This window comes from Lepisosteus oculatus, unplaced genomic scaffold (genome assembly GCF_040954835.1).
Source record: "Lepisosteus oculatus isolate fLepOcu1 unplaced genomic scaffold, fLepOcu1.hap2 HAP2_SCAFFOLD_40, whole genome shotgun sequence".
NCBI lineage: Eukaryota > Metazoa > Chordata > Actinopteri > Semionotiformes > Lepisosteidae > Lepisosteus > Lepisosteus oculatus.
The window spans coordinates 796,373-822,385 of NW_027167934.1; the positions used below are offsets into that span (position 1 = coordinate 796,373).

Genomic DNA, 26,013 nt, shown 5'->3' on the forward strand with positions numbered 1-26,013 from the left:
TTCTTTGTATTTCAAGCCCACAAAGTGTCCAAATGACGCACTACATGATATAAGGAAGATTATCACATGCATATCGGTATTATCTTTCTTATGAAAATGCATTCCTTTCATTACCTTTTACTTTTTAAAATGAACTCAAATTGTGTATAATGTAATAATTTAAGTAGAATAGATTCTAATAATATAATGATCCAGTGTGTTGCACTACTTCACTGCTTCACTGCTCTATGCCGTCTGGAAATAAATCCTCAGACTGCTTACTGCCCTGGGCATGTACCAATAAATTACAGGAGCACATCTATATATCACTGCGTTGAAGCAGGGGACACACAATCACTGCAAACACATCCTAACTACAGTGTTCCAGCACCACTGACCTCATCCAGAACGTATCATTTCTTGAAAGGGATTGCTGTCCGAATGCACATCTGAATCCCAAACAGAATCTCTAGTAAAATACGATCATTTGTGAAACAGGTAAATGACTGTCTCAGGGGCCCATTCCTCATTCTCAAGACACATGTATGCAGTACGTACACCATGCATTGAGCAATAGGGATTAAAGACACCACAGGTAAGGTTAGAAGTCATTCTGACTATATTCTAAAATATTGGACTCATATTCTTATGATGGCTGACATGATGCTGCGTTTAAAACCGGGGTTAATGGACATTATATGACTGTCAATTCTGTTTTGTTTTGGAGACTCTTGGCTGCCTATGTGGTACAGTGCAGCGTGAAGGAAACATTTTCCAAAACTGTGTCAGCTCAAAAGTTGTAAGAGAACCTCTCCAGCTGCTTTAACTCTCTTCATTTTTGTCATTTAATTGTCTGTCGGCACTATGTGGCAGTGTTGCATGACAACCCATCTCACCACGGAAAGGAACCTAACAGCTTTGGTAAGAGAGGAGAAATGGACCTGGCCCGTACAGGGCTCGAACCCACAACCTTGGCGTCACTAGCACCACGCTTTAACCCACTGAGCTAACCGGCCTCACAACAGTGGTCCTCTCTGTGCTGCAAAAAATCGAACTCAGGGAATTTCTTTTGTCCTCCTTTGAATAGAAAGCTGTGTAATTCAGTGTACGGGCTTTCTCATGCAGTTTCATGGTTCTTGTAACCCAAATCCTACACTGGCCTGAAGTGCCCCCCCATTTCACAGCATTCTTCAGCTGATTTAAAATGTACCTAAAGGAGGAGCATTATTGAAGACCATCAATTACCAAGAGCTTTTGTCAAAGGTTTTGGTGGTCATTTTTAATGACCACAGAGCGCTGTGACCTCGGTTTTACATCTCATCCAAAGGACAGCACCCTTTTATAACACAGCTTCTCCGTCACTATGCTGGGGCATTGGGACCTGCACAGACCTCAGGGTGAGCGCCCCCCCGCCGGCACTGTTACGTCCCAGTGTGTGTTCTGTGTGTATTTCTGTTATGTCCACACTGCTGACCCTTGATTGTTCTCCCTTCCCCATTGGCCAACCATCACACCACTGTTTCAATATGATGTCATCATCAATCAGCCTTCAGCCAATCAGAACATATTTTATTCACTATATAACATGGAGGCTTTCAGAAAGAAAAGGCCTTTTGTTTGACTTTGGTCCTGTTTGGTTTTGGTTTTCGCTTCGCTTCGCTTCGCTTCTTGTTATTGCTTCGGCTTCGTTTGTTGGTTTGTATTGCTTTGTGTTTGTGTATTTTCGTATAGCTTCGGCTTTGTTGTTTTGTTGGTTTTACGTTAGTTTCTTTGTACTTTCGTTTGTTTGTGTGTTCATCCATGATTTGTCTTTACCTTGCCCAGGTGTTACATGTTCAACTTATGTGTTCTTTTGTACCCTGTCGTGTTGATTACTCTTGTTTTTCCTTATTTGTATTCCTGGTTCACTTGTATTTTTGTGTGAACTTTTGTATATAAGGTTAGTTTAGGTTGTTGGGTACACTTACACACTTAGTTAATTTTGTATTAGTACACTAGTTTAGTACGGGTGAGTGCCATTTGTCTTGTATGGTTTTGGGTAGTCAGTGCAGGTTAACTAGGGTGTTGAAGACGCAGAAGACCGTGTGTTTCTGGTTTTTCTTTTGTAGTCAGATTAGCTTTCCCTCACTGTCCTAGCCAGCTCCATTTTGTTTGTTATTTTCTTTTCTTTGGCAAAACTCTAGTTCCTTACCCTTATCACGCTTCCTAGTCCCTCACCAAAACCCATCTGCTTCCAAAAGAATTATCCTAAATGTTACACCCCTTTTCCCCTAGACACTTGGGGTCGTAACATTATTGGGGGCTCGTCCGGGATATCAAATTCCCGTCCTAAGGATTTTTTTTTGTGTTGCAGAATTTTGGTGTTGGTACAGGATTTTGATTTGTGGATTGTGTTTTGGCAAGGTACTGTAGTTATGGCTACTTTTGATTTGCGAAAGTTTGTGGAGGAACCTTCCTTTGAGCAGCTGGATAAGTGTAGGAAGGACGAATTGCTCCAAATTGCTGATTACTTCCAGATTCAGGTTTCGACGCAAGCTCTTAAAAGGGACGTCAAGAGACCTGTGATGGATAGATTGGTAGAGTTAGAGGTCATTGCATTAACGAGCAGGTACGCCGGTTCTCCTGGGGCTGGTGCTAAACCTGCTATGGTGGTGGAAGAACAGGACGAGGTGCAGGGGGTGGCTGAAGACTTAGTGGAGGCTGAGGTCAAGGCCACCTTGCCTCCCTTTGAACCGTTCTCTCCGGTCTCCACCGGGTCAAAAAGCGATACTCGCCTGAAAGTTCATTTGGCCCGCTTGCACATGGAGGAAAAAGCCCAAGTACGCCAGGCAGAATTTGAATTGCGCCTTGCAATTCGTAAGATGGAGATCAAGGCGGAGAAAGAGGTTAAGCTCCGACAGCTTGAGCTAGAAGCACGAAAGAATGCTCCTGCTGTGCAGCCGACCCACTCCGAGGCCTCTAGCATGTCTCCTTTGCAAGATCCACTCTCTACCACCTTTGATGTAAGTAAGCACATTGCTTTAGTACCTCTGTTTAGGGAGACGGAAGTTGATTCGTACTTTGGTGCATTCGAGCGAATTGCCACATCACTTCGTTGGCCTAAGGAGGTTTGGTCACTGCTTTTGCAGTGTAGATTAGTGGGCAAAGCTCAGGAAGTTTGTTCTACACTTTCTTTAGAAGAAAGTTTGAATTACAATACTGTGAAAGCTGCTATCTTACGGGCTTATGAATTAGTTCCTGAGGCATATAGACAACGCTTCAGAAATCATCGTAAAGTGTCAGACCAGACATTTGTTGAATTTGCTAGAGAGAAGGGCACTCTCTTTGATAAATGGGTTGTAGCCAGTAAAGTGAGTGACTTTAACTCATTGCGTGAGTTAATGCTCTTAGAGGAATTTAAGAACTGTTTGCCTGAACGCATTGTTGTGTATTTGAATGAGCAAAAAGTAACTACTTTATCGCAAGCCGCTGTTTTGGCAGATGAGTTCGTGCTCACTCATAAGAATGTTTTCATGTCTGTGCGTGCGGAGAAGACTTTGTCTACTCTAAGTTCCCAGTCTCAGTCTCCCCCAGTAAAAACTAGTTCCTCACGTCTTAAAGAGGAGCGTGAATGTTTTTATTGTCACAAGAGAGGTCATATAATTGCAGATTGTTTGGCCCTAAAACATAAGCAGCAGCAACAGCAACATCCTAAGAGTGCTGGGTTTGTTAAGACTGTTTCCCGTTCTGCTATTCCTTTGTCTAGTGAAAACAGTCTCCCTGACCCTAGTTATGAACCATTTATTATGGAAGGATTCATTTCGCTAACAGGTTGTAAGAAAACCGGCTCAGGGACGCCAAATATGTAATCATAGTGGCTCTCTGAAGGCACCAGTTCTGTAGGGTTTGGGCATTTACTGAGACAATTATTAATTGTAGCAGTAAATCACAAAGTTGATTCTTTTGATGGCTTTAGAATCCAACCATGCGACATAACTCAAACAACGCACACACACAGGTACTAATACACGAGGATACATTTATTAATACATAGAATATGCATGTAAACCTAACAGATCTTATCGAGAGGGTTATCAGAATACAAAAGGTATATATTCAGTCAGTTACTAAGTGTTACACATATCAAGAGGACATACGTTCAGTATATCATTCATTTATACCGTTTCGTAATTGAACTTGGTTACAACTTCTACATTAGATACTCAAAACAAGTACATAACTCTTAGGAAATAAATTGATATCAACTGGTTGGGATAACAATTGAATTCTCGAGCTGTAATGCATTGAAGTTGAATACTCATCCAATTTCTGGGGATTCAGATCTCCTGCGGGCACAAAGAAACAGTTGCAGGCTGTTGCTGTCAAATCCGCGCTCTCTGGCTCGGTGCCAGGCTGTGATGTGCGGCTTGCAACGATGCGCTGCTGATGCTCACTGTTGGCTTTAACTAGCAAAGTTTGTGCACAGGAGAAAAGATGACTGTGGGTCCCAGCAAGTCAGGAAGAGGACCTGTTCGTTCCTGATGAAGAGCTAGTTCTGAATAGTGATTCAGCTGTCCACAGTTCCGACCTGTTCACGAGGCTTGCTGCTGGTGCTAACCTCGAGTGGATCCTCTGGTTAGTCTCTGGCAACCTCCGCTCTAGACTCTTAGAACAAAGGAAAGTTCTGGCACTCGGACACACTGGCCGTTCCGTGGTTGTCCGGGCTGAGTCTCAGGATGGTCAGGAGGCGCGCTGCGAGAATGTCCTGCCCTTGGGATCCTTCTGCTCCTGGGCCGTCCTGCCCTGGAATTCTCCTTTGAATTCCCTTTAGAACAGTCCACAGAATCCTCTCCAGAATCTTACTGAATCTTACTGAAGCCGAATCTTGTTGAATCTCTCAGGCTCTCTGTGTTGCCTGTTTTTACCTGGAGGAACTTCAGCTCATTGATTGGTTGAAAGTTCCATGGGCATCAGAGTCCCATGTGGGTTACTCGGCCCTACCAGTCCCTGATTGGTTGATCAAGGTGAGATATGAGTCACTTACTCCTGACACTTAGGAATGCAGTCCAGATGTCCAACTGGCACTCCCTAGACAGATAGGCACCAATGGATGACCATTGATCATGATAGCCAGGCTTAGCTAAGTGCATCCCCCTTTGGGAGCTGTCCTAATCAAACCTTATATCAGCTTGCATGAATAGTTTCTCTGTGGCTGCACCACAGAGATGAACAGAGAAATAATTTGGGAAAGCTCAGAAACACTTAATTATTTCTTATTAATAAGCCTCGCCGCTACAAGGTAAACCAGAAGACCAGAAAACAATTCAAATATTTAGAGATAGTGGAGCAGCCCAGTCATTTATTGTTGTGGATGCACTGCCTTTGTCTGATAAATCTTTCTGTGGTTCGAGTGTATTAGTTCAAGGCATCGAAATGGGTTTTATGAAAGTGCCTTTACACTGTGTACATCTACAATGTGGTTTAGTTACTGGATTTGTTAGAGTTGGGGTATGTCCTTCGCTACCTGTTAATGGAGTAACTCTTATTCTTGGAAATGACCTGGCTGGGGGTAGAGTATAGCATATTGTTTGATTGGTTTTGTCTTCATTGTCCAAACATTAGATGTTTGTTTTTATGGGTGGGGGTGTTACGTCCCAGTGTGTGTTCTGTGTGTGTTTTTTCTGTTATGTCAAACAATGTCAACCATCACACCACAGTTTCAATATGATGTCATCATCAAACAGCCCTCAGCCAATCAGAACACATCTTATTCACTATATAACATGGAGGCTTTCAGAAAGAAGAGGCCTTTCGTTTGACTTCGGTCCCGTTTGGTTTTGGTTTTCGCTTTGCTTCGCTTTGCTTCTTGTTATTGCTTCGGCTTCGTTTGTTGGTTTGTTTTGCTTTGTGTTTGTGTATTTTGGTATAGCTTCGGCTTTGTTGTTTTGTTGGTTTACATTAGTTTCTTTGTTCTTTCATTTGTTTGTGTGTTCTTCCTTGTTTTGTCATTCCCTTGCCCCAGTGTTACATGTTCAACTTTTGTGTTCTTTTGTACCCTGCTCCTGTTTATTACTCTTGTTTTCCCTTATTTGTATTCCTGGTTCACTTGTGTTTTTGTGTGAACTTTTGTATATAAGGTTAGTTTAGGTTGTTGGGTACACTTACACACTTAGTTGACTTTGTATTAGTACACTAGTTTAGTACGGGTGAGTGCCATTTGTCTTGTATGGTTTTGGGTAGTCAGTGCAGGTTAGCTAGGGTGTTGAAGACGCCGAAGACCGTGTGTTTCGGGTTTTCTTTTGTAGTCAGATTAGCTTTCCCTCACTGTCCTAGCCAGCTCCATTTTGTTTATTTTCTTTTCTTTGGCACCACTCTAGTTCCTTACCCTTATCACGCTTACTAGTCCCTCACCAGAATCCCCCTGCTTCCAAAAGAATTATCCTAAATGATACACCCCTTTACCCCTAGACACTTGGGGTCGTAACAGACCTCTAACTCGTTTCCTTAGCTTGGATTTAAGCCACGAAGCAGGCTTCTACTGTATAAACGTCTAGAGGAATCACAAGCTATTTGAGAGGCCATCATCCCAGGGGGAACTGACAAAGTCTATGCCTAAACACCTAGCGCAGTCTCTCGAGAGACTGTCAAAAATCGCTTTCTCCTTTTGCGTTGCAAGTAAGTGAAAACGCAGTCTCAACCCAGAGCCACTTGGCAGCAGCGGCACGTAAATACTGTTACTGTTACTGCTCGATACCGACGTTAACCTACTATACCATGTTCAGCCACCGCTAGAAAATGTTCGGCTCTAGTACCGGAGCAAACGACAGGAGGGCCAATGTCGAACAGGCACACGTGTCAGACATGGAGAGCGACTAGGATGGGATTTGAACCCATGCGTGCAGAGCACAATGGATTAGCACTCCATCGCCATCGCCTCGTCGGGGAAACTGGACTGTCCGGACATGAGCTAGCGCGCTCCAGATGATCTTTTTCATTTTTTTCCCTCATACTCGAGGGTCATTTTCCTGTTCCACATGCGATTTCAACATTTTCCTTGGGAGATGTCAAGCCAGCACGCCACTGCTGTGGTTCAGTGGCCAGTGTGGAGTTCAGAGGCCCTGTTGTACACAGAAAGCACATTGAGCTCCTTGGACGTGAAAAGTTCCAGATAAAAGCCATTTGTCATCCTTTCTCTTGGTGTCGATGTTGCTATTGTATGTAAAGGTGGCAACTTGCTCAGCGAGCAGGCGGAGCACACACCGAATGCAGATGTGTCTGAGTGGTGTGTCCAAGTGGCTGCAAAAGGACAGCGCTCCCGGGGTGCCGTGGCTTAGTTGCTTAAAGCACCTGTCTCTTAAACAGGAGATCCTGAGTCCGAATCCCAGTGGTGCCTTCTTTGTTCTGTCTTCTTGAACAGAACTGGTCCTTACAGACAACCGCCTACAGCTAGACTTAATTAAATGCAAGTATTCATTTCCTGTCTTTAACGCGACTTGTTTTTCTTAAAATGGATGCAACTTGCAAAACATGAAATACAAACATTGCTAATCAGCGCTAGCGGCTGGCAAAAAAAAAGAAGTCAGCAATGTTTTTTTTCTTTAACCTTAACCCTGCTAATGGAGAAGAGTTAAACGACCGAGTCTATGCAGCTTAAACGGTGCTCATGTCGGGTTCTTAGCTGAAAGGGTTGTAAATCACGCTCACCCCAGTCCTTAATCTTTTAAAAGGATACAAAATTGAACCTAGTCGCCACATCACATACATCCTGTTCAACGATAAAAAGGTGACATCTATCCTCGATCCAGAGTAAATCCCACTTTGAGGGCATATTGTTTTCCACTTTACCATGAGTTGGGCTCAGCTGCACAGAGGCGAGAGCAGAGCAATGAGGTCACGGGGACAGGGGAGTCACACGCTGGCGGTTTAAACACGCGGAAGAAAACTGAGGGATCCACAGTATGTGGACCCTCCGTGCGCCATCAGTCCGCACTCCGGACTCTGAATCCTGCCATCCAAGTTAAGATCTCGGCGGAACCTGAGGCGCAGTTCCTTCTTAAAACGTAATCTGGTGAGCATTTCTAGAATCGTACTTGTATAGATGCAGCCTTTAATGTGTTGCTAGGTTAAAATTGATGACTTCTTGAACTTCAGTAGGAAACTTCCCTCTTGATTTCAGATTTAATTTCTTTATTACAGGGGCGCTTTTATGAAGACAGAGTCATGTTCAGGTACTTTGCTTGATGGAGGAAGCATATTTCGGACTCTGTGATCTGCTCACCTGGAAAGGTCTGCTGTACTACTACAAGAGAGAAGTAGAGTCTGGAAGAATGGACAACTTTATGATGCTTTGGAAGATAATGTTTTTTTTTTCTTTGAAATCGAAATGAATCAGAATATCAGTGCAAAAGACAAACTCTTGGTTTGGTTTAATGAGATATGGTTTTAAAACAGACAAAATGTAGAAAACAGGTGTTTCTCACTTTTGGAAAAGAATGGACCGGGGGTAATATTTTACTAGTTGCAGTGCTGATCTCACTGGGTTACAGTCCTGCAGTGTCACACCAGGGCCAGTGGCGCAATGGATAACGCGTCTGACTACGGATCAAGAGATTGCAGGTTCGACTCCTGCCTGGCTCGGGTCGTTTTTAAACGCATCGCGCTACTCCCTAAGTAGTCTATGCTACTTACTGCATTGTAATCGTACCCAGTAAGAGATTTCCTTCATGTAAATGAACTGCACCTGACAGCTTTAGAAAAACACCTGGGCTCAGTACGGTGCTGAGAGCTCAGCGTTGCTGTTCTAATTAGCACGCACTGCATCGGCTATGAGCCCGAACCTTTCAATTATTCCGATCAGTAAGTCAACACGTAGTCCACATGAACGGTAGAAATATTCTCGTCTGTCTCTTGTTTGTATAGAACTGAATGTCCCTGACAATGTACTGTTAGTTTTAATTGAAGAACGGCATTTGTGTTCAAATATACCAGACAAGTTTATGTAACTGCTCATGCGACACTCAGTTGTAATTAGTCAAGAAATAAAGTCGAACAACAGCTGCGGGTTTGATTCTGAACGTATCAGATTGCAGCGCCTTTTACTTCCATTGACAAATGATAGAGATTCGAAGAGAGATCCTTCAGACCAGCAAGCAAACCCACGGCTATTTCGGTTTTCTATCTAGGCAACGTTGGTGTGTGCAATAGCATACATGAAAGCGTGATGCAATTTCTGTGGTTACATTTGTTGCACGTCATGCACAGTAAGAGTGTTTCTAACACCAAATAAAAAGTCAACAATTAGCGATCACGCCTTCTCCTCAGTTAACCCACTGAAACCCTTGCTGTTAACAGTTCTTTACTGCGTGCTTTAAGAGCACCTACACATCGTGTCGGTTCTTACAGCTTTATTCATTAGGTTTTCAAAGGCATAAGTAGAGCACCAGAGGTGCGAACGCAAAATGTGTGGTTATCTGAAGAATTGCTTTCCATGGCAGCGGGGCCAAGCGATTTAGCGTTTTTATAGTACCAGGAAAGGAGAAGCGGCACTCCGCCTCTGCCGCGCAGGCACAAGGTGACGTGCGGCAGACGCCGGAGTCGGCAGGTTTCGAACCTGCGCGGGGAAGCCCCAACGCATTTCGAGCCCATCGCCTTAACCACTCGAGCACGACAAATGCGGGCTCCCCGCCGCCGCATTCCTCCTATAATCAAACACGGACTGCGAGGTGGCTGCGGAAACCTTTTTAAAGTTGCTCTCCGTTAAAAAAAATACCTTTCACAAGATTCGTGCCGGCAGACAGACACGCCTCAGAGGGTTTAAGGCTGGCTTCACGTTCAAATGATAAAGTCCCCCAGTCCGGATGTCAAAATGCAACTTTGGCAGACAGAAAAAACATCAACGAACCAAAAATGTGGACAAGGATTTTACAAGCTGCACCACACTGCACTTTCAAAAGCATTCGTGTTAGACGCAGGAATTGCCTTTGATTTGCGCGCTTACGAACGCCATGGAAAACGAAACAAAACTAAAGCCCTCAGCTCCTGCACTTGATTATAATCCCGTTACGTGTCGAAGCAGGAATTTAAGTCATCCTACCACTGCAACACGGGGAATAGAGGGAAATGAGCACAAGCTACGAATTGTCTCTAATCAGTCCCTACAGTTGTAAGACGCCTGGAAGCGTGCACCCCCATCATTAATCTTTGCGCATCTGTGCAAGGTAAACTCTGGAGCAGTCTCTGAAACGGCTCAAAGGAAACACGTGATTGATTCCATGTGCATCTGGGGTTCATTTCTTATTTACATTTAATTCAAGGGAAAGGCTTGGGTCAGTTTCAGACGGCCTCCAACAGCGAGATTCAAGCGTCCCACCTTCAGCCCAATCTGCGCCGCCAGAACGCCAACGGCTCCTCTGGTCTCCGGGGTGCGGTTGTGGCCCCGTAACCTAAAGTGTTGGTGGCAGACAAATGGAGACTAACAGGTGATGTCCTAGGACATGACTACATTGTGACACTCGGTGGGGATGGTGACCATTGCTTGGAAAAGAGTGCGAGGCCCCTTTAGAAAAACATTTTGTTAACAGGCATTCTGCCTCAGCCTAAACACCTATAGCTTGCAAAGCGCATGCTATTAGACAGGCACCTCTGCAAGACCTTAAGAGTCTCTTAAACTAGTGATAGTAAGGTGTTCCCAATGGGCGATGTTCGGCTTTCAAATCATCTCTCCGTGGAAGCGCCGAGATGCAGCTGTTTAAGGCTTAGAAGCAGCTGACTGTTTTACTACCTAGCTGATCACTGTCAGTCAGGGAGCTTAGAGGTGAAAAGCCTGTCTGAGAGACAATTCGCCGTCGATCAGTTCAATATGTTCCGTACCAGCTCGGCGCACCTGAGATCATCTTGGTAGCCGTGTAGCTCATATGAGTGAAAGCGTGTGTGTCAGGACTCTTACTTGGCCATCCCAACATACGGAATTTCTTCTGTTTCAGCCACTCTGTTGTTGATGTACTCCTTTGTTTTTGTCATGTTGCAAGACCCAGCGTCTTTTGAGTTTTAGATCACAGGCAGACACCCTGACATTCTGCTGTAGAATTTCCTGATACATCTCGGAATTCATCGGTCCCTCGATGATTGCAAGCCGTACAGCCTCCGCCATGCTTCCCAGGTGGGATGAGGTTTTGGAGTTGGTATGCGGTGTTTTGTTATCTCCAAACATAACACTGTGCATATTTACCAACAAGTTCAACTTTTGTCACGTCTGTCCACAGAACATTGTTCCATGAGTTGTGGAACATCCATGTCGTCTTTAGCAAACTTGAGAGGGGCAGTGGTGGTTTTTTTTTGGGGGAGAGCAGTGGTTTCCTCCGTGGTGACCTCGCATGATCACCACTCCTGTTCAGATTTCTTCTTATGGTGGACTCATGAACACAGACGTAAGACAAAGTAAACCACCTGTTTGCTAGATCCCATCCCCACTCAGCTAGTCAAAGATTCCCTCGAAGGACTGGCAGGACCTATAATTAGTATGATGAATGCATCGCTTGCGTCAGGCGTCGTACATGATCAATTTAAGGTAGTGGTTCTTAGACCGCTCCTTAAGAAGTCAAATTTGGATCCACAAGTTCTTAACAACTACAGGCCTGTCTCAAAGGTCCCATTTCAATCTAAAAGTCTTGAAAGAATAGTTGTTGCCCAACATCAAATGGATTCAAATAATATACTTGAGAAATTTCAGTCTGGTTTCTGAAACTGCATTAACAAGAGTCGTAAATTATATTCTCTTAGCTACTGATGCGGGGAATGCAACAGTGCTAGGTTGCAACAGTGCTAGGAATGCAAACTTTAGGTTGCGCTTCTTCATGCTGCATCATTGGCATGAGTGGAGCTTTTTAAACGTCTGTACTTACTGCGCCCCATAAGAAATCGTTTGTCCCTGTTCAAAAGAGATTGTGCGATGTCCTGCAGCGTTCGCAAAGCAAACCTTTGACAGTTTGAATAGAGGAATTTATTCTGCTTCCTGTGCGTGCAGTAGTTACAAACTTGAACGTCTTTACACGATCTCCTGCAGTTTTCAGGGGGCAGGCTTGGTCAGATGGCTTGGAAAAACGCACTGTGTTTCGGCTCGGGAAACATCATGAGCAGTGTCCTGCATGTTTTCTGTGTATAGCTGTCTTTTAACGCATACAGAATTCATTCGAAATCATTGATTTCTCCAATTAACAAGGGTCCCTTAAATGATGAGTCAAAGTAACATCTAATCGGATTAGTTTCCTTAGAGCTGGTTCAGAGTTTGCTCAAGAGTTTACCTATCACAGATGCGCAAAGAAGAATGTTGGGGGTGCACGCTTCAAGGCACCTTATAGCTGTCGGGAGTGATTCGAGACGATTCGTGGCGTGTGCTCGTTCCCATATACCATACGCACCGGGGTGCAGTGCTAGGATGACATACAATACCGCTTGGGCACGTAACGGCGTTATATGCAAGTGCGGGACGTGAGGGTTTTCGTTTGTTCGTTTTGTTTTGCTCTGCTTTGCTTTGTTTTGCTTTCCATCGCGTTGGTAAGAGCGTAAATAAAAAGGCGATTCCTGCGTCTACCACTAATGTAAGAGCTATTTCAAGTGCGACGTGGTGCGGCTTTTCAAATGCTTGTGGGCATTTCTCTGTTGTTGATTCTTTTTTTGTGTGTAACAAAGTGGCATTTTCATGTCCGGACGGGGAGACTTTATCATTCCGACATGAAGCCACCCTTAAGTCCTCTGAGGCGTGTCTGTCTGCAAGGCTTGTATTTTGGAAATGTTTTATTGAAACGGAGAACGACTTTGAAATAGGCTTCCGCCGGCGCCTTGCGATCCAGGTAAGATTGTAGCAAGAACGCAGCGGCAGCAGGGCTTGCTGTAGTCGTGGCCGAGTGGTTAAGGCGATGGACTAGAAATCCATTGGGGTCTCCCCGCGCATGTTCGAATCCTGCCGACTACGTTGTCCGCCTCCAGTCGGTGTGTTCCGGCGCAAGCAAAGAAGCGCGCCTCTTTGCTGTTCCTGGTGGTTTTAAAACGCCCAATCGCTTGTACCCGCTGCCTTGAAATAAATTCTTCAGCATCCGCGAATGGCATTTTGCAGCTGGAAGCATATGTCGACGCTTTTTGCACAGAGCACCAAAAAAGCGTCTTTTTTGAAGGCCCAGACACTGAGCATTGGTGTTTCAGTGGTAGAATTCTTGCCTGCCACGCGGGAGGCTTGGGTTTGATTCCCGGCCAATGCAGTGGCTTTTGCAGCGAGCGGCTCCATCACTTGCATCCCCTTGCAACTCGCAACTGAAAACCCACTGAAGCTAAGCAGGTGTGAGCCAGGTCAGTACCCGGATGAGGGTAAGCTACAGGGAAAAACAAAGCTTCCAGCTGGAAGCGGTGTTAATGGTGCCGGCGGGGGGGCGCTCACCCTGAGGTCTGTGCGGGTCCCAATGTCCCAGCATAGTGACGGAGACGCTGTGTTGTAAAAGGGCGCTGTCTTTCGGCTGAGATGTAAAACCGAGGTCATAGTGCTCTGTGGTCATTAAAAATGACCACCAAAACCTTTGACAAAAGCTCTTGGTAATTGATGGTCTTCAATAATGCTTCTCCTTTAGGTACATTTTAAATCAGCTGAAAAATGCTGTGAAATGGGGGGACACTTCAGGCCAGTGTAGGATTTGGGTTACAAGAACCATGAAACTGCACGAGAAAGCCCGTACACTGAATTACACGGCTTTCTATTCAAAGGAGGGCAAAAGAAATTCCCTGAGTTCGATTTTTTGCAGCACAGAGAGGACCACTGTCGTGAGGCCGGTTAGCTCAGTTGGTTAGAGCGTGGTGCTAATAACGCCAAGGTCATGGGTTCGGTCCCCGTACGGGCCATGTTCTTTTCTCCTCTCTTACCAAAGCTGTTAGGTTCCTTTCCGTGGTGAGATGGGTTGTCATGCAACGCTGCCACATAGTGCCGACAGACAAGAGTGTTGCGGGAGAAGAGAAAAGTGTTTGAAGATTTAAGAGTGTCTTAGGTGGAGTCAAAATCAAGTGTCACAAATGCAACTGGGAGGATTTCCAATGTTTAATATGGTAAAAATAAGCAGAAGTTATCTGCCGGTCATGGCACAGTCTGCCATGCTTTTGTCAGATACTGTAAAGTGGTGTCGAACTGGAGCCTCACCATTTGCATATGTGAGGCTCCAGTTATACATCGAGTGTCACATTAAATGACAAAAATGAAGAGAGTTAAAGCAGCTGGAGAGGTTTTCTTACAACTTTTGAGCTGACACAGTTTTGGAAAATGTTTCCTTCACGCTGCACTGTACAACATAGGCACCCAAGAGTCTCCAAAACAAAACAGAATTGACAGATAGGAGAAAATTCCCACTCGTCCTGAAGTTCCCAAAATCCAGCACTGAGCGTAAACAAAGTGTCTAAGTAGCGTGGGAATGCTAACCCTAACCCTAGCTGGAGTTTGAGCAATCCAGCACTGAGCGTAAAAAGATGAGTCAAAGTAACGTCTAATCGGATTAGTTTCCTTAGAGCTGGTTCAGAGTTTGCTCAAGAGTTTACCCAGTGGGCATTGATTCGTCGCATATACGTATATTCACGGCGAAAATACGGCTATACGTATATATACGTCGCCTCGACGTATAATCAACGTCGAATTGCAACCGTAAAATCGACGACATTAATAAACGCATATATAACGTCGAAAACACATCTAACACAGTGCCTGAGGCTTTTTACTGTATGTATCGTGTGTGCCGCAACTAGGAGTATACGGCACTCTGCACAGTGTACGAAGTAAATTATTTTCGCAGTAATTAATTTACACTTGTATAATAAATATAGTAAATATAATAAATTAATTACTGCGAAAATAATTTTCTTCGTAAATCCTGCAATCCAGATGATTGGGGTATTGGTGCATGGCTACAGTCTGTGCTAGGAACATGGAGAGGGTCTCTGGTTCAATACATATTTGTGGGTCTGGTATTATTCGTTATGATCATATCGTTAATATCCTGTTTGAAAAACATGTGGACTAAAGCTGCTGCTTCTGTGCTAATTGTACGCCCTGAAGGGATCATGAAGGTCAAAAAATGATTTCATGGGAAAGATTCTCTTATCTAGTGGCAGAACCTGATGGGTAGAACAATATAGCTTTAAGGGGGGTTACCCTTGGGAGTGATTCCCCTAGATGCAAATGATTATTGTGGTTTGTTTGTTCATAATAAGATGTTTTGCAGGAACGGAACAAAGAGAAATTTTACAACTTCAGCTAGTATTGTTCTACAAAACGTCACAGCTGAGGCAGGGGAACAATGTGTAGATTTTTCTAAGAGTTATTACCCAGTTGTTGACCAATCTGTTGACCAATGTTGACCAAAAAAGCCTAGGATTATGCTGGGCTCCAGCCCACAGGGATTTACCTGTGCTGTAAGAACTAATGAGTGAATAAGGAGACTGGATTCTGGTGAAAGACTTCAGGAAAAAGAAATGGTGTTCACTCAGGTGGAGGGGGCTGTACCAGGTGCTGCTGACCACTGCCACTGCTGTGAAGGTCACAGAAATGGTGCCCTGGATTCATGCTTCCCACTGTAAAAAGGTCACAAACGAACTGAACAAAGCGCAGGAGTGATGTCTCCACAAGGACAGATGGGGATAACCTGCTTGGGACTGATGTGCACAGCCTTTTTCCTTTTTATGTAGAAGCCTGTCACCACCCCAAAAGAGGAAGAATCTAAACACGAAGCCTCTTTGTATACAAACTGGCTGAATGAAACTGATAATGAGGGGGATATGAGTAATTTGTGGTATAAATTTATAAATCATACTGTAAAGTTAAAGAAATTTAATGCATCTTGTTATATATGTGCTTTAATGCCTCATTCTACAGCCTCACCCATGCGACTTTTTATGAAATGTACTCTTTTATTAATATCATGTTAGAAGGCTTAGACGCTATCAAACAAGAATTAAGGGGAGTTAGATTAATGGCACTTCAGAACAGGTTCGTGCTGGACCTTCAAAATGCAGCATCTGGAGGAGTCTATGCTTTAGTAGGAGACTCCTGTTGTACATATATTCCAGCTAATGACTATGATTACGGAAATCTTACGCTCGCTATTCAGCATTTAAAAGAACTAAAAGACAAGGTGAATAAAGAGAGAGGCATAAAAGATACACCGGCTTTTCTCTCCTGGTTAGAATCACTGTTTGGGCCAGGGGGAATGTTTTTCTTTTAAGTTACTAACACCGATTATAGGGGCTGTGATACTTGTCTTCCTGTTTTTATGTTGCTGTATGACATGTATTATTCCAATGCTTCGAAATATGGAAATATGGTACCTAGGGGGATAAACTGTTCATCCTTCCAGTCTGGAGAATTGGCAGCTGTCTGACGTCAGTAAGTGATCCTTAAAAAATTAATAGTTCCATGACAGTGTGCATCACCAGAAAATCAATTTCAATGCATTAAAACTCTTGTTATCCTTCTGATCATTGAAGTGTCATTGCCCCAGCACTGTATACTCTTACTTTTGACGCCTGTCTGAAGTTGGATCCATTTCTAAGAATGGTGACTCACATATCCTCATGCTCAACTTTGGCTCAACCACACAAACTATGAAGTTAATCATCTGCTTTTGCTCCAAGATTTATGTTACTAGGCTCTCTCCTGGGGATCCTCGTGTTCAAACATTGCCCTTATTGTGGATGATCCATGACAGAATTCAGGGAATTCAGAATTCTGATACCTCAGCTCAGATTCTGACTGGGCAGACTGTCATTGCCTGGTGTGAATGTGTGCATATCTGTTTTTGTGCATGTTCTGTGGCCTGTTGTACAGTACATCACAAATGAAAGGGAAATGGAAAACTAAAATAAGACTCAAGTGTTTTATCTTTCATTAACAGTGTTTCATTAGTATCTGTGCTAGATCCTGTCATCCACTGCTTACCACGACAGGCTCTAGCACAGGATAGCAGCTAATACATTTAACAATCTCACTGCACAATGTTGTATATTCAAGGGCTGATCTTCTGTACTTTTTCTTTCACTTTTCATTTCCTAGAAACTCAGTCCTGCCAGGAATAATCTGAGAACAAAATCAATCTGAGTGAAAATCTAAGCAGAGGAAGATTGTTTTACAGAGTCAACAAGGTCTTATTCAAGGTCATCAGCACTAACAACATTCTCTCTGGAGACAGGCGATAAGAAAATTGAAAGTGTGTATTGTTACATAACAGCAGAGACTATGAGTTATGCTATCATGAGAGTGGTGATGGATTTTTTTCATTGCTTAGTTTTGCAGGTTCTGTACATTTGAACATTCAAAGTGACTAAAGTAAAGGAGTTTTCCCTTTTTACCACATAATTCCCAAAGATCAACACTAATAGAAAGCCTAATTCCAGCCAAGATTCAATTACTGTCTCTCAGGCATCCCAGCAGTGGATTTCATGACTTCAGACAGCCATCTTTATCAGTGGAGAACTCAATGCTCTGAGGTTTACTGGCAGAGTCTCACACTGGGTAATATGTTGGTAAATAATGTCCTATGGAATTCTACTATTGATAAATTCTACTATGGAACTGCGATGTGTCCTGAAAAAATCTTCTATGATAGTGGTACAGTCCATCACACCCCACCTACAGCCTTTAAAAGAGAAAAAAATATTCTGATATTATGGTGGAAAAAGAGCCCTGGAATCTTTGTAGAAGGACAAAAGACGGAAAGAACGGGCAGTGTAACCATGGCGAAGAGAAGGGAAATATTGGAGAGAGCTTTTTTCATACACTTTTTATCATTGTTTTTCCAGCCCAACAATGATCAACAAATATGGGCAGGCGTCCTGTGCCAAATCCAATCTACCTTTCTTCCAAGCATACAGGAATGTCAGTGAATTAAATATTGACATATGAAAATACCCAAAAATATGCAATCACACATATGCAGTTTGAGCAAACATAAGACAATACCCAAGTACCACAAACTACCAGGCATCATTAGCAGTTCAGGTGGGGAGCTGTGTCAGCATGCGTAGGCTGCAAAGGAACAAGTAATAGGTCTATTCCATGCTTAAAAGAGAAGAAAGAAAACACAACATTTCAGCCGTGGAGCCCTCACACCTGAAGAAGGCTCCACGGCCGAAACGTTGTGTTTTCTTTCTTCTCTTTTCATCTAGTGTCATTAGCCAGTTCCTGTCAAAATAAAATAGAAATGGATAACATTCTAGAGAGAGTTTGAAATACCAAGGTACAATTTAAACCATATTTCTTCCACTACAACCACAATATTTTGGAGAGATCGCTGAGCCTAACTGTTCTGGCATGCCCGTTAGCCTCCGTCCTGCTTCAGCAATGAATGCAACGGGGCACATTCTGAGGGAGATGCGGTCAATCAGGTTGCAGGAAAACCACGCTATGCTTTTTTTTGAGATCCTGAAAAGGACAGAGGGGCCATGTATATGTGTGCAGCTGGATATGTAATTGCAGGTGGCGTAGCAAATTCTGCTGAAGCCCCACTGCCTGGTGTGGACGGTAGCTGTGCATGTTGCAGCAGAATTGTGCATGTGAGATCAAGGGGGCATGTCATGTGTTTGAGCACTTCACTCCCTTCCGGAAGCACGTGATTCCCTGAGTCCAAAAATATTTGTAAGTTCTTTGGATGACCTGTGGACCGATCTTTCACGATGAAGAATTCCTTAAGAAGAATAGATCTCGGCCCACCATCCCAATGCCTCCATCTCAAAACAGCAACCTCCCACTGCCCTTAGTCTGCAAGGCAGTCCTTTCAAGTGCGATGATGACGCCGGGACCTTCGTTGCCTATTGTACGAGCTGAACTTTTGTGCTCATCAATTCAACGCTCTTTCCATCAACTCATCTTGTCTTTTGACGCTTCGTGTTTTGTGCTCCTTTGACTATCGGCATATCGGGTGACTGCAAACACTGAAGTTCTTGCTTACGGAGTGTGGAATAGTGTTTTCAAGTGATCGCTGTTCTGTCATGTTGACGCCGAGTGAATCTTTCTTTGGCAACATGGGCAGGCTGACAGCAGCGCGAGCGAAAGTAATGGCAAATTTCTTGACTTATTTCTGAATGTGAATGTTCTTTAGAAAAGGGATGCGGCGTTGCTTCTCCCCCGTGTAAAGGTCACGCATTCCAGACGTGGTTATGAGCGAACAGTTGCCGCAAGTGTTTGAAAAGAGCAAGAGAGGAAGCAGCCCTGCCCCGTGTGAGGATCAAACTCAGGACCTTCAGATGATGAGACTGACGTGCTACCAACTACGCCAACGAGGCCAGCTGCAGTACACAGCCGGAAAGTTTGCCTCATGGATTTCAGTCGCCCGTTCCCTAATCTTTAGACGCCCTCTGCTGGATGTTGCATTTGCCTTTTGATCTCACCGATACTTTTTTGGTCTGTTTCTGTTGCAAGTCTGTTTTTCAGATCTCACCTAGCACAAGTCTCTCTGACTGAAGTGGCCTCTCTGCTTCAGCATCGTGCCCTCACTCAGCCTTTAAAAACGTCACTCGGACTTCTGACATGCTGACATGAAATGTCAAGAGAGAGTGGCGGAGACGCTTAAGGCAGAGAGAAGATGAAGAGGGGGCGTGGCTGCGAAATGATTGACAGATGCATGACGCTCTCCGTGACCACAGGCTAAAGGACACCTTTCGGCACATCAAGCTCTAAGCACACACCTGGAGGACGTGGGAAATGATCCCGCTACCTCTCGCATGCAAAGCGAGCGCTGTACCATGCAAGCTAACCCCCCTCGCTGGGGCTCATGCCTCGGTGTCGCCTAGTGCCGCTTGTTCCCCTCTTACCGGGTGCAGTTCACTGCCCTTCGTCTGCAAGGCAGTCGTGTAATTGCGGCTTTCTTGACTTATTGATGAAGGTCTGACTGGACGAGCGAATGACGCCTCTCCCCCGTCCTCAAGCTCGCTGACAGAATAAAATGGAAAGTGCTGCCGTGGCTCATTGGTTTAGGGGTATGATTCTCGCTTAGGGTGTGGGAGGTCCTGGGTTCAAATCGCGGATGAGCCCTTGTGTGTTCTTTCTGTCCTCGTCCACAAGACTGGGAACTGATATCCACATCACCTTGCAGCATCTGCTTATGGCAAACGATGGAATGTGACTAATGACTGAACGAGCCTGGTGAATACTCATCACGTGGCACAATGAGAGCGTGCAGTCAGCTGTCCAAGGCAGCAACCTCATTGCTCGTTCAAAAGAACACGTACTGAAAACTCATCACCACTATGTCGTAAATGAGCACCGCGATCGGTTGTTGTCATGCGTCCTTACCTGGGAAATGCAGAAGCAAAAACTGCCCTCTCTCAGCCACCGAAACGTGTGCGGCTCGCCTTGCACTCTCTGCGCCTCGCATATTTATGGAGCTGTCTGCTCTTCTTTCTGTTGAAGTACGCAAGTTATGGGGCGTACTGCAGACTATGATGTGCTCAATGACAGCTTTCAAGATTTGAAAACTATGAGCTTGATGGCTCAAGTCGAACGAATGTGGTTGTTACGCAATTGATGATCAAACGCACGTATTCTAACGATTCGTGAGAGTATGTTCTAAAGGTCCCTGGCTCGATCCCGGGTTTCGGCATTTTGTTTCATCGCGCTCTTTGTTCCTCTCTCCAGCGCCCTCTGCCTAAAGTGACGCGTCCCTTTCTCAGCCCGAAACGCAAGCGAGACACCAGCAGCAGTCCCTACAGGTTTCCGTAGTGTAGCGGCTATCACGTTCGCCTAACACGCGAAAGGTCCCTGGTTCGAGACTGGGTGCAAACAGCCTCTTCTTGCACGCTCCTGCACTTCACAGAGGTCTTGAACCACCAGTCATTTGTTCCTAATGTATTTCCGGTGCCTTCATGCACTCTTGTACCAAACGCACGTTTTTTCTGTACCTGGAGCCGATCATTTGCAATTGGGCTGTCCCGACAGACCAAGACGAGCTCTGTCGGCTCAAAAGCAGCGCAACACCTGCGAGAACAACAGAAAGATTAGTACCCAGCGGGGGCCTCTTAGTGAGCCCAAGATCTAATCAAGAATCGACTCCAGAAACAGGGCTTGGCGCATTGTTCCATACTCCGACCACTCTTGGTGTAAACAGGTCCCTCCTGGTCTCTGCATGAAATGCACTTTCCTGCGTTTGCTTTGGTGTAACTGGCTTCCCATGCATGGGCGAATGTGAAGAAGATCCTTAGTAAGTCATTGAAGAAACCCGAGAAGAGGTCGGAGTGGCCTCTGTCGTTCATCAACGATCCAGTCAGGCAGTACTCCTCTGTAAAGCGCCGTTTGTTCACATCGATTGGCTTTTTTTTGCCTTCATTCATGCAAGTAGTAAAAGCAGACGCCCCTATTCTGCCGTGACCCGGATTTGAACCAGGGTTGTTGCGGCCACAACGCAAAGTACTGACCACTATACAATCACGGCGAGTTACCGATACACACGTGGCAGGGCGGAAAAGGCTGTGCTCTCTTCGTGTGACATAATTCGGAAAAGTCCTGACGTTGCATTTCAACTGAGTCCCAGTATACATCGACCCTTCGACACTCTGAGTGACAACTCTCTTGCGTGTTTTCTCATATTTATGTAGTTTGCTTGCATGATGCCCGGAACAGCAGGGTTGTGCACTCCCATATGGTCTAGCGGTTAGGATTCCTGGTTTTCACCCAGGCGGCCCGGGTTCGACTCCCGTTATGGAAACGTGTCAATTTTGCCTCCTGCTTTCCAAAAGATCAGCAGTGTGTACGAAGGAGCCACATTAAAACTACTCAACGTGCAAAACGTGCGAGAAGAGGGGGCGCTTGTTTCCAGCCGAAACTTCTCGCGTGTGAGACGAGCTGACCATCGCTGCAGGAGGTGGGAGGGTCACTCTGGTAGACAGGGCTGACCTTCGGCAATAGGATTTATACTCTCCAAGATGATATTTGCACTTTCTGGAGAGGCGATTTTCTCCACTTCAGTAGCCCGATTTCGTCGATTGCGTGGAGAGGGCTGTAGAATGTGGCGCCGTCTTTCCTGCTCCGTCCATGACAGGCGTGCTGGTCTCTGGAGAGAGAGCACGGTCCATCAGCGCACCCCAATAAAGGCACTGGAAGCAGCTGAATCGCATTGGCGAAGCTCAGCGCTGGGCCGCTGGGCACATCTGACCACAGTTTCCGTAGTGTAGTGGTTATCACGTTCGCCTCACACGCGAAAGGTCCCCGGATCGAAACCGGGCGGAAACAGACCAGACTTCTTCTGTCGCCACGCACAAAATGGGATTGGGGATTGGGGATTCGCCTAGTGATCGAACAGACCCACTCACCTCTTAGTGTGGCGGGATCTGCACAGTGCATGTCGCAGCGCATCCTGCTTTCACTTCAATGCGCGTCCTGATGTACCCCGGTCTCCCGCGTGACAGGTGGGGACAGGTGACAGGTCCTATACTAACGAGGAAGACATCACTCTCTCCGACCCCCGGCATCGTGTCCCGACCCACCGTGCTGGAAGCCGACTCGTGCTGTGATTCCTTTACGGAGCAGAAATGACAACCGAGGAGCCGAGAGATCATTTCAGCATTTCGCGTCTGAACGGAAAACACAAACGACCAACTCGGAATGATTTGCCTTTGACGCTTATCAAAGCGTTCTTTGTGCATCGAACAGACCCACTCACCTCTTAGTGTGGCGGGATCTGCACAGTGCATGTCGCAGCGCTCCCTGCTTTCACTTCAATGTGCTTCCTGATGTCGAGTCGTGTGCCGTGCGGAGGCTCTGAAAGCGAGAGCAATGAAAAGGTGCACGACGCTGTGTTAGAAAACAGAGAAGTGAAAGGCAGTCCTTTCTCTAAGGAGGTAAAAGAAAAGCTACTCCCCGTCGGGGAATCGAACCCCGGTCTCCCGCGTGACAGGCGGGGATACTTGCCACTATACTAACGAGGAAGACATCACACGCTCCGACCCCCGGCATCGTGTCCCGACCCAGCGTGCTGGAATCCGACGCGTGCTGTGATTCCTTTACGGAGCAGAAATGACAACCGAGGAGCCGAGAGATCATTTCAGCATTTCGCGTCTGAACGGAAAACACAAACGACCAACTCGGAATGACTTGCTTTGGACGCTTTTCAAAGCGTTCTTTGTGCACGACAACTGCGCCGCCTAGCAGATACAAATGGGTTGTACAACTTTGAAGTAGCAAATGGAAGAGGGCTAAGCCTCCTCTCTTTTAGCCCAGGTTCGATCTGTCTCCCAGAATCACCAGGGCGCACGCACACACACACACCCATGCCGTTGAAGTACTCTGCTTCATTTCTAAGGGCAACTCAACATTCACTCCTACCCCGAGTGCAGAAAAGACAGCGTCTGCAGCAACAGCAGCTCAGGTCTCTGCACAGGAGCTAAGCTGCCCCCATCTCCTCTGCTCTGCGGCTCCTACTGAGTGGAGTCCTGCCTGGAGCCGTGTTTGCAGGCGGCGGCTCCCCGCACCCTGTCTGTGCGTCGTGTCCAAGAGCTCCTGGGAGGAAGAGAGAGCCCTCCGACTCGGGGGCTTTTCCACGGTCTGTGTGAGGAGGGGCGGGTGTGTCCAGCAGCTTATCGAGCGGAAGCCTGGGGCGGCGGAGAGCTGTGATCGTGCAGACCTTGAGGTGTCACCTCTTTGTCTGCTTTCCCGCCCTCCCTCCGCCCAAGCTCTGCTCCAAAGTAGCCCGGCAACCCCTCACACCTGCACGTGTCACAACCTAAGGTGTGGTCATGAGACACCCATGGGGTGTTGTTCTGTTCTTGCTAATTGTTTCCTGCCCGTCGCAGGCAGGAGTCCATGCGAGGAAGATGCGCTGGACAGAGCTCAGAGGACGCACCTGGGTGGCTTTCCTTCTGAGTGACGTTCCTGCAACACTCTCCCGCTACTCTTGGTGCGCTCATGCCGCAACACAGGAAGGCTGGAGCAGGTGGCTGTGGGCTCTGTGCACCGCCGAAATAGCTCAGCTGGGAGAGCGTTAGACTGAAGATCTAAAGATCCCGGGTTTCGGTGTTTTGTTTCATCGCGCCCTTTGTTCCTCTCTCCAGCGCCCCCTGCCTAAAGTGACGCGTCCCTTTCTCAGCCCGAAACGCAAGCAGCAGCAGTCCCTGCAGGTTTCCGTGGTGTAGCGGCTATCACGTTTGCCTAACACGCGAAAGATCCCCGGATCGAAACTGGGCGGAAACAGACCAGACTTCTTCTGTCGCCACGCACAAAAGGGGATTGGGGATTCGCCTAGTGCTGTGATCGAACAGACCCACTCACCTCTTAGTGTGGCGGGATCTGCACAGTGCATGTCGCAGCGCATCCTGCTTTCACTTCAATGCGCGTCCTGATGTACCCCGGTCTCCCGCGTGACAGGTGGGGACAGGTGACAGGTCCTGTACTAACGAGGAAGACATCGCTCTCCGACCCCCGGCATTGTGTCCCGACCCACCGTGCTGGAAGCCGACTCGTGCTGTGATTACTTTACGGAGCAGAAATGACAACCGAGGAGCCGAGAGATCATTTCAGCATTTCGCGTCTGAACGGAAAACACAAACGACCAACTCGGAATGACTTGCCTTTGACGCTTATATACCTCTTAGTGTGGCGGGATCTGCACAGTGCATGTCGCAGCGCTCCCTGCTTTCACTTCAATGTGCTTCCTGATGTCGAGTCGTGTGCCGTGCGGAGGCTCTGAAAGCGAGAGCAATGAAAAGGTGCACGACACTGTGAAATAAACATTAATAAACGCATATATAACGTCGAAAACACATCTAACACTAGGAGTATACAGCACTCTGCACAGTGTACGAAGTAAATTATTTTCGCAGTAATTAATTATATTTACTATATTTATTATACACGTGTAAATTAATTACTGCGAAAATAATTTACTTCGTACACTGTGCAGAGTGCCGTATACTCCTAGTGTTAGATGTGTTTTCGACGTTATATATGCATTTATTAATGTCGTCGATTTTACGGTTGCAATTCGACGTTGATTATACGTCGAGGCGACGTATATATACGTATAGCCGTATTTTCGGCGTGAATATACGTATATTCGACGAATCAATGCCCACAGCTTGGCATACAAGGGTTTTGTGGAGGGGTCTTGCCACCTGCCTGAAAAAAAAAACAGTAAAATGTTTGAGTGCCTATAGAGTTTCTATTTTTATTTTCTTGAGAAAAGTTGATACCATTTCCTGGAAACCCCGTCCCCCATCAGTGCGCGGTGCCCGGGGAAAAATCTGTAGGGGGGCGTCTGATATTCTGAGCGGGGGTGATATTTCGGTTGAAACGGAGCTGTACGGTGCAGCTACCCAAATGAAATCTCGCAGCTATGCCATTAATTAGTGCTTTATGATAGAAGATATCGACTAGCAATCTGGTATTTGCGATGAAGTTCAGTTTCACATTTTTCGTCACTCTCACTGGAGAGTATTGCCTGGAGCGAAAAGTACCATAAGCGTTCATTTTTGCAGCTACATGGACGTTCTGAATCGTTAAGAAAAAATGTTGTAAAACCAACAGAAAGCACAGACTGCTATAACTAGTCCTAGTTATATAACGATTTTAAGTATAATGATAAACTACTGCAAGGAATCGGTCCACCTGAGCAAACAGGATCGTAATGTTGACACTCAATAACGACACTGATATGTGCAGCTCCTGGACGGATAGCCCTCCTGCCCATCAAACAGACTGAGTGACTGTTCGTGTCATTTAGTGTTGTCTGACCATTGACAAAGTACAACTATTTTTTAGGGCGCAAATTAAGTTAGGTAAATCTTTTTGCCCAAAACTGAAGGGGCAACATTCCCCCCTCCCCCCGTGATGCCAGGCCTGTCCCCATCCTATTCCATAATGTCATTATATATAATACCATACAACAGTGACCGATCCTTACTAACTACATGCGTTAAAATTGCACATCAGCTCATAGCAGGGGGCACATAGCCGCGATGTATTATCAATGTTATATTTCAACCATAATATCGACAACATTAATAAACGCATACGTTGAGAAAATATCGAACCCAGCATATTTTCCGGTT

General features: G+C 45.7%; 5 non-coding genes across 5 annotated transcripts; 3 read left to right on the plus strand and 2 right to left on the minus strand.

The window, feature by feature from the left end:
* The first annotated feature begins 8,522 nt into the window (after nucleotides 1-8,522).
* On the plus strand, nucleotides 8,523-8,595 carry trnar-acg (transfer RNA arginine (anticodon ACG)). The gene has a single exon. It is a non-coding gene; the product is annotated as a tRNA-Arg (tRNA).
* Nucleotides 8,596-21,332: 12,737 nt separating this feature from the next.
* On the minus strand, nucleotides 21,333-21,404 carry trnah-gug (transfer RNA histidin (anticodon GUG)). Its single transcript has one exon. It is a non-coding gene; the product is annotated as a tRNA-His (tRNA).
* A 201-nt stretch (nucleotides 21,405-21,605) lies between these two features.
* On the plus strand, nucleotides 21,606-21,677 carry trnae-uuc (transfer RNA glutamic acid (anticodon UUC)). Its single transcript has one exon. It is a non-coding gene; the product is annotated as a tRNA-Glu (tRNA).
* A 451-nt stretch (nucleotides 21,678-22,128) lies between these two features.
* On the plus strand, nucleotides 22,129-22,201 carry trnav-cac (transfer RNA valine (anticodon CAC)). Its single transcript has one exon. It is a non-coding gene; the product is annotated as a tRNA-Val (tRNA).
* Nucleotides 22,202-22,824: 623 nt separating this feature from the next.
* trnad-guc (transfer RNA aspartic acid (anticodon GUC)) lies at nucleotides 22,825-22,896 on the minus strand. The gene has a single exon. It is a non-coding gene; the product is annotated as a tRNA-Asp (tRNA).
* Nucleotides 22,897-26,013: the final 3,117 nt, after the last annotated feature.